Raw genomic sequence first — 8355 nt, 5'->3', positions numbered from 1 at the left:
AACGGCTCTCTAGACATCAAGTTCTCCTAGGCCTTAATGCTACGCTGTTGCCATAAACCTCCGGTATCATAAGCAGCACACTTACCATCTTAGCATTCTTTTCTCTTCTGTTTTTTCTAACACAAAAACCATTTTCTCCATTATAGTTTTGAAAAAATCAATATCCACTTTCAAGTAGCATAAAATGGTACTCTTTTCTTCCTGTGTTTCTTACCATCCTGTATCTCACCAAACCCGCAGACATCCCTGCACACTGGCCCAAATGTCCACATTCCAGGGAGGACCAGCTACATAATTTTTGGAGCCTCGTGCAAAATGAAAATGCAGGGCTCTTTGTTCAACAAAGCAGGAAAAAGTGCTAAGGTATTACAATAGAAAACTTTTTCTTTCTTCCATAGTCTCTCTTTCAACATGTCATGATGTTTTTAATTTGCTATTTAATGTCATTTTAAGTAACTAAAACTTAAAAATTTTGTTATTAGCATGACTTTTACCATTCATCTTTATATTGTACAATGTCTGTTTAAAGTGGAAATATCAGAGCATTTACCTTCTCTGTGAAATCGCCAAAATTACATAATTCATATTTAATGGCACAGCTTCTGAGAATGCTTCTGAGGCATCTTGAGTCAGACTCAGGAAGGCTGGGAGGAGGAGGAGAAGGTCCATCCAGCATGAAGCAAGCCAAGGGCAGGCTCCTTCTGCTACGGGGATGCTTCCAAGGTGAGTGTGGACCCTCACAGGTGTCCTGGGTCCCCATCCCATGACTCAGGATGCACATACACTTGCTCACACCAGCTGCTGGACTGATGCACTGTGCTTCAGCTGGGGGAGCACCCTGGGGAAGTGCAGGCAGACATTTCTTCTTCCTATAGGCATGATACCCCAACCCACAGTGAATAAGCCACCCCCAGGGTATCGAAACCTCGGAGTTAGAAAGCTCTAAGTACTCGGATTAGGAATATGGGATAAAGGCTCATCTCCACCAACCTGTGGCCTTCGGCTGGCTGCCAGCTGATGCACCGTGGCTAGCACTGCTAGTCCAGAGCAGGATGGTCTCCACCATACTCTGCCCCAAGACTCTGACGGTGTGGGTGCCCTTCCCCATTCCTACACCTAGAGCCCTGGGCAGGGGTGGGGAGGGTGAAGCTGGGCAAAGCAGCGGGTAGCCAAGAACCCATCCTTGGGAGTGGGAAGGAGGCCTGGGTGTGAGCAGAGGCTCCAAGCCCCTGCACAAGCTCCATCGGCCCACTGACTTCATTTACAAAACAGAAATTCAAAGATAACATTATTAAGAATTTCAAGATGGTAACTGCAAATTATACAGATTTACTTTATGTGAATTATCTCATCTCATCTCATCCCTGTAACATGGGGCAGATACAATTTTTAGCCCCAATTTAGAGATAAGGAACCTGATACAGGGAAGGCAACTTGTCTAAGACCAGGAAATGAAAAGAATGGTCTACTATGATCAGAGTTTATTACAATAACATGGGATAATTTAAAACTAGGAAGCCTGTAAAGCAGATATATTGCATGTGGAGATCAAATTGGAAAAATGTATAATCACGTCAGTCAAAGCTGAAAAGGCATTTGAGATGATTCAACACTCATTCCTTTTTCCAGACTCTTTCAAATTCAGGAAATAAAGGATAGTTTCTTAACAAGATAAAGTATTTGTCTCAACTCAACAGGAAAATATTATGCTTAACTTGAAACATTAGATATAATCCTATTGAAACAGGAAATCAAAAGATTCCTGCTATCGCTATTAGTATTTTACATTGTTCTGAAAGCTATAATCAACACAAAAATACAGGAAATAGAAATAAGAGCAATAATATAGGAATGGCAAAGACAGTAACCGTCATCTGCATATAGTATGACTGGCCAACAGAAAACTAAGAGACTCAACAGAAAATAATGTCAGAACTACTAGGGGTCAGTTTAATGGCTGAATAAATCAAACTGCTTTTCTATATACCAACAGTAATTGGATAGAGAATCTAATGGGAAAAAATCCTACTCTTAAAAGCAATAGTAAGTATGTAGGATCTAGAAAAGACCTTATGAAGTGTATGACCTAGATAGTGAAAGCCATAGATCTTGAGAATAAATAATTGGAATAACTGTTCCTGGATGGGATGAAAATATTATAAAGATATTGTAATGGTTAATTTTTTTTTTTTTTTTTTTTTGGTGTCATCTTGCCTGGGTCATGGAGTACCCAGATATTTGGTCAAACATTATTCTGGGTGTTTCTGTGAGGGTGTTTTTGGATGAGATTAACATTGAAATCAATAGACTGAATAAAACAGATTAGCTCTCTAAGGTGGTGGGCCTCATCCGATCAGTTGAAGACCTGAATAAAACAAAAGGGCTAACTCTCCCCCAAGTAAGAAAGAATTCCTGCTGCCTGACGACCTTTGAACTGAAACACTGGCTCTCGAGCCTGCCAGCCTTCAGGCTGGAACTAAACCAATGGCTCTCTTGGTTCTCGGGACTTCAGATGCAGGTTGGAACCATACCATTGGCTCTCTTGGATTTCCAGCTTGCTGACTCACCCTGTAGATCTTGGGACTTGTCAGGCTCCATAATCTTGTGAGCCAATTCCTTATAATAATAAATCTGTTTCTCTGTATATCTACATCCTATTGGTTCTGTTTCTGTGGAGAACCCTAATACAGGTGTCAGTGCTTTCCAAATTTATCATTTCAAAGTGACCCCAATAAAAACACTATTTGGAGGAGATATGATTCTAAACATATCTATATATGTTTATATATGTTCTAAAGTTAATCTGAAAGGATAAACAAGTAAGAATAGTTAAGAAATTTTTTGAAGAGAAGAGAAATCTGTGTGTGGCTGTTGAGAGGGGGAGATAGACTAGTTTTAGGAACTATGAAAACATTGTAAATAATTAAAACAATGTGGTTACAAGGATAGCCAGACTCTTAACACAGATTCAGGTATGTAAAAATACTTAAAAATAATTTGCATTATATTAGATGGCAAAAAGGAAGAATTATTCTGTAAATAGTGCTGGATAAATTGGCAGGGAAATCTAGAGTTAGGGCCTCATTTTTTTAAAACCATGTAACAAAATTAATCCCAAGTGGATTTTTTTTTTAGTTAAATACAAAGAAAATATAAGCCATAAAAATATATGACAGAATATTTATCAAATTGGGAGCTTAAAATTTCTAAGCTTAAAAGCAATGGAGGAAATGGCAAATAAGATCATATTCAAATACATAAAATTTATGTATTATATACTAGTCAATTCTCCATTATTCTAATAATTCTTTATATTACACTTCCCTGTTTAAATCATGTGTTACTTTGTCTTCTGACCAGATCCCAACTAATACAACTGGTAATTCTCGTTGCCTTGACATGTGTTTTGTCTGATATTAATATAACCACTGCAGTTTCTTATTGTTAGTGTTTACATTGTATTCTTTTATCTATCACTTTACATGTCGCCTATCCATGTCTTTATATCTAAAGTACATCTTTTCTAGGTAGCAAATGATCTTCATAAAATAATTGAGCTATTAATTGGAATATTTAGTGAACTTACATTTAATGTAATTATTAATTGGTTGAATTTATACAATCATTTTGCTATTTTTAAATTTATCATCCTAGTTTTCTTTGTTTCTCCCTTTACTGCCTTACTTTGGGTTAGTCAGTATCTTTTTATTATTGCATTTTAATTCATCTATGTTTCCATGGGTTAAAATACGCATTGACTGAATGAATATTATATCATTGCACTATACTGTAAGACTCTTAGAACAGGATACTTCCATTTACCCCTTTCTGTCCTTTATGATATTATTGAACATTTTAATGATAAACTCCACACTACATTGCTCTTTTTGCTTTAACCAGTTGATTACTTTTTTATATGTTTAAGATAAAAAATTTTATATTTGCTAGAAATTTACCATTTATGGCAAACTTCATTATTTTGAACAGATCAAAATTTCTGGCTGGTTTCATTTCCCAAGAGCCTGAAGAATTTCTTTTAACTTTCCTTATAGTACAGGTCTGCTGGTTTCAGGCTGTCTGATATTTATCTAAAGTTGTCTTTATTTCACTGTTATTTTTAAAGGGCTATTTTGCTGAATATCATATTCTAGGTTGCATTTCCTTTTTTTCTTTCCATACTTTAAAGATGTTACACCACTATCTTTTGCTCTCCATTGTTACTGATGAGAAGCCAGCAGTTATTCTTATCACTAACCCTGTGTATAATGTATCTTTTGTTTCTGGATCCTTTCAAGATTAAAAAAATTGTTTTTGGCTTTTCAGCAATTTGGCTAGGATATGACCAGGTGTAGGTTTCTTTATTAGGGTTTGATGGACTTCTTGAAACTATAATTTATGTATTTCTTCAAATTTGGAAAAATTTTGGCCATTATCTCTTTGAGTATTTTTCTGCTCCCCAGCCCACCCTTCTCCTTCTCCTTCAGGATCTGTAATTTCACTTATGGTTGACTGCTTTGTGTGGTCACTGATGCACTACTGTTTTTTGTTTTGTCTCCCCCCGCCCCCCAGTAACTTTCCCTCTTTGTGCACCAGTTTGGATAGTCTGTATTTCTCTGCCTTCAAGTTTACTGATCCTTTCTTACTCTGTCTCCAATCTTCTATTAAGTCCATACAATGAATTTTTATTTTAAATAATATATTTTCCAATCCTGGAATTTCCATTTGGTTATTTTTTATAGTTTTAATTTTTCTGTATATAATTTCCATTTCTTCTCTCATTATGTCCATCTTTTCCTTTAAACTTCTCAACGTATTTATAAGAGCTTTTAAAGTTTGTATCTACTAAGTCAAACATTTGTTTCCATGGGTTGCTTTTTCCCCTGATTAAGGGTCACATTTTCTTGCTTAGCATATATAAAACTTGTCTGCTTTATAGTGGTTGCTGTGGATATTACGTTATCAGAAATAGGATTTTTGTTGTTTTCCTTTAAAGAGTACTGAATTTTGTTTTAGCAGGTAGTCACTATACTGGTAGATCCGCTTGTTCCAATTGAGGATTAATTTTAGGTTTTATTAGGGTCCAGAGTCACCCTTACTCTAGAGTGGTCTTACTCCTAAGGCATGTCTTTAATTCTTGGGTTGTTCAGTGAGGCCTTTACACTCTGGCTGATTTGAACTCCAATATCTCCCAGCCCCGTGTGACCTTAAGTGGCTGTTGTCTCATCTCATTTCTTCCATCTTCTATTTTCTGTTTGGGCTTCACTTCCCTCTGCTGAAAGTGCTTCCAGGCAGCAAGCCAGAGTGAATGTATAGGTCACCACATGAGTGTCCTTTCTCTCAAGGACAAAAGCCTTGAAGTGTCTGTTGTGCAATGTTGTAGTTTATGATGGAACAATACCAGTTACTCAGGACTGGACTCAAAACTCTTGATTGAGGTTTTGATTTCAGCAATTAAATTTTCTTAGAGATTCTGCCTCATAAGTGTATCTGTGTAATTCCTATAGTTTTAAAAAAAACTCGTTGTAATTTCATAGTTTGTTTCATACATAGCTCTTATGCATTCTGTCTTCGGTTCCAACAACTGCATTCTTTGGGGTCTAAATTTATTAGTTGATTCTCACTAATAGTGGCAGGCCTTATCTGGATTTGGTAGTCTTTGTTTAAGAGGTCAAGCTTGATTGTAATCAAGCATCTCTCTTTGTGTACATACGTGTCTCAGGACGCTTCAGGGCCTCCTTCAGGATTTTAGCTTAGAGGAAGGGGTCTCAGATTCAGGTTCTCCACCTCGTTGCTGTTTCAAGGCTGAATATACTCAGGTATGGTCAGTACAGAATTCTGACCTCAGGGAAATCCTATCCCTGCACAAAGCCTGCAGGCTCCCTATCATTCTAGTTTCAAGCACCTGTGAACTTTGTTGCTCTGGCCTGAGGTCCTCACCTATGTTCCTGACTATTTCCAGCAAGTCCAAATCAGGCTCCAAGCTACCTTAGTCTACCTGATTATTTGGGGCTCAGCTCTTGGATTTTTAAATTTTCATTTTTACTCTTTTTTTTGAAGGGAGAAATCCCTAGAAACCTGAAATGCTTCAGTGTATATTGTGTTTGTGCAGGGGTGGGGGGTGTCTAGCTATAGTGGAGGAGAAGTTAACCTCTAAGTTTCTAAAACCTCAAGTATTAGGAAGCAAAAACACATGTATTAACATTATAATCAGAAAAATAACAAAAAAGGACAACAGGTATCTATATCTGAATTATTAATGTACAATTCATGTGGTAAGTAATCACTATGAGAAATTGAGTTATTAGTATAATCTATTCATCATTTTTGTGTTGCTTAATTTATTTCTCAAGTTCAAATACTAGCTAAAGGATACTTTCCATAGACTGAATCTTTGTAAATTTTAGAAAAATATATTTAAGTTGACAAATGAAGGCTGACATTTGGCTATGCTTTAATAGGCTGAACACCAAGCAAATCCTATTCCTTTATTTGTTCATTTGGCAGTAAGTCTTGACATCACCTTCTCCTCTTTCTTAAATTTGCTTACTTAGCAGGGCACAATGCAGTTTTGATGTGCAATCTGATTTCAAAAGAACCTTTGAGACAGCTAATCTTCTGTACACTCACTGTAATTAAATATTACAGCACAAATGGTACATAAGATACTCACCTTCTTGAGAACCTCTTAGCACCAAAGAGCAGTGAAATAAAAAAGTATAGATTTTCAGAGTGGTTTTTGTAGATTTTTCAGCTTGAACTTTTAACTCTTATAGCACCTAGAGCTTACAAGGAATAAAGCATTAAATACCACAGATTACAAATATCTTTATTAGTTGTCTTTCCTTCTGTCCTAAACTCTCATTTTATCACAGTTTAAAATCCGCTAGAAGACAAATCTGCTTACCTTCAAGCTACTTGCTTCATTCTTGAAAATATGCGATAGAAAATGCCATACTTAATTAGGCTAATAATCAAGTTCAGTTCTTGGTCTCTGTGGTAAATGTCACCAAAATATGTCTTGTAGGAGAGTATGTCTGCTATCTTTAACTTTAAAATCCAATAACTGATATTCACTGACATTCCTTTATCAATTAATCTCTTCCTCATCTCTACCACCCAAGCTTAAACATGTGGTAGTTCCATCAGTTCAAAATCACCATTATACATTTATTTTTCTTAAAACTATCTCTATCTGCCTCAAGAAGAAGTAACCAAATTCTGGATTTGGTGAATAAATCCATCCAGCACATGACCTTCATGATTTAGTCCCACTTTTCCCAGACTGAGGTCCTAAGTTTTAAAAATGTGCTTTTCTTGAAAAAGTAAACAAAGACATGGTAAAAATACTCAAACAGCTCAATAACAGCTCATTAAATACATGAGCTTATGGCCCCCTTTATTAAATATACCTATGGCTCCATCTTCAAAGGGCCTCTGAACACAACAGCAGCTAGGCTGTGGACTAACAGGCAGGAGAAATCTGACCAAAGAGAAAAAGACCTAGCAATACTGATAGTCACAGCCCCTCATATGAAATGGCCCAGCCAGAAGAGCAATGAGTGGAATCCATTGGCCAAAAGCTCACTCCATGCACACAGAGCTTCTAGTTTGTTTTAAAATATGAACATATAACAAAAGATTACCAGATATTCGAGAAAAACCTCTAATATGAGACACCTAAAACACAAACAGAAAAATGGAATGAGGCAATGAAGGGAGAAGAAAACTTCAAAGAAACTGAAATTAAATAATCAGAGACAGAATTAAAAGCTGCTGAATACGCAAAACAAGCACAGGAGACAATAAAAAGGTAAATTCAGAGAAAAAAAATTTTCTTCCTACATATATACATACCTATGATACAGACTAATTTACAAATTAGGTACAGTAACTAATAATAAAATAGAACACTTGTAACAGCATACTGTAATAATAGTTATGTGAATGTGGTCTCTCTCTCTCTCAAAATATCTGCTTGTATAAATTAAGTGTCTTTTCCATCTTAACGGAGCATTTACTACACTCTGTGGCTGTAACTTTTGCAGTTTGAGGTGTGACAGTATAACTAGCATGAATTTCTTTTTCTTTCTTCACAATTTCAGAAATAGAAGATTCGTTCTTACCGTAGGTATTAGCAACCTCAGAATAGTTTTCTTTTCCTTATTAAATTGAAAACTTTTATTTTTATTTTTTTTTTTGCGGTACGCCGGCCTCTCACTGCCGCCGCCTCTCCCGTTGCGGAGCACAGGCTCCAGACGCGCAGGCCCAGTGGCCATGGCTCACGGGCCCAACCGCTCCGTGGCATGTGGGATCCTCCCGGACCGGGGCACGAACCCGTGTCCCCTGCATTGGCAG

Source organism: Stenella coeruleoalba (genome assembly GCF_951394435.1).
Source record: "Stenella coeruleoalba genome assembly, chromosome: 21".
Lineage (NCBI taxonomy): Eukaryota > Metazoa > Chordata > Mammalia > Artiodactyla > Delphinidae > Stenella > Stenella coeruleoalba.
This window is presented reverse-complemented; position numbering follows the sequence as displayed.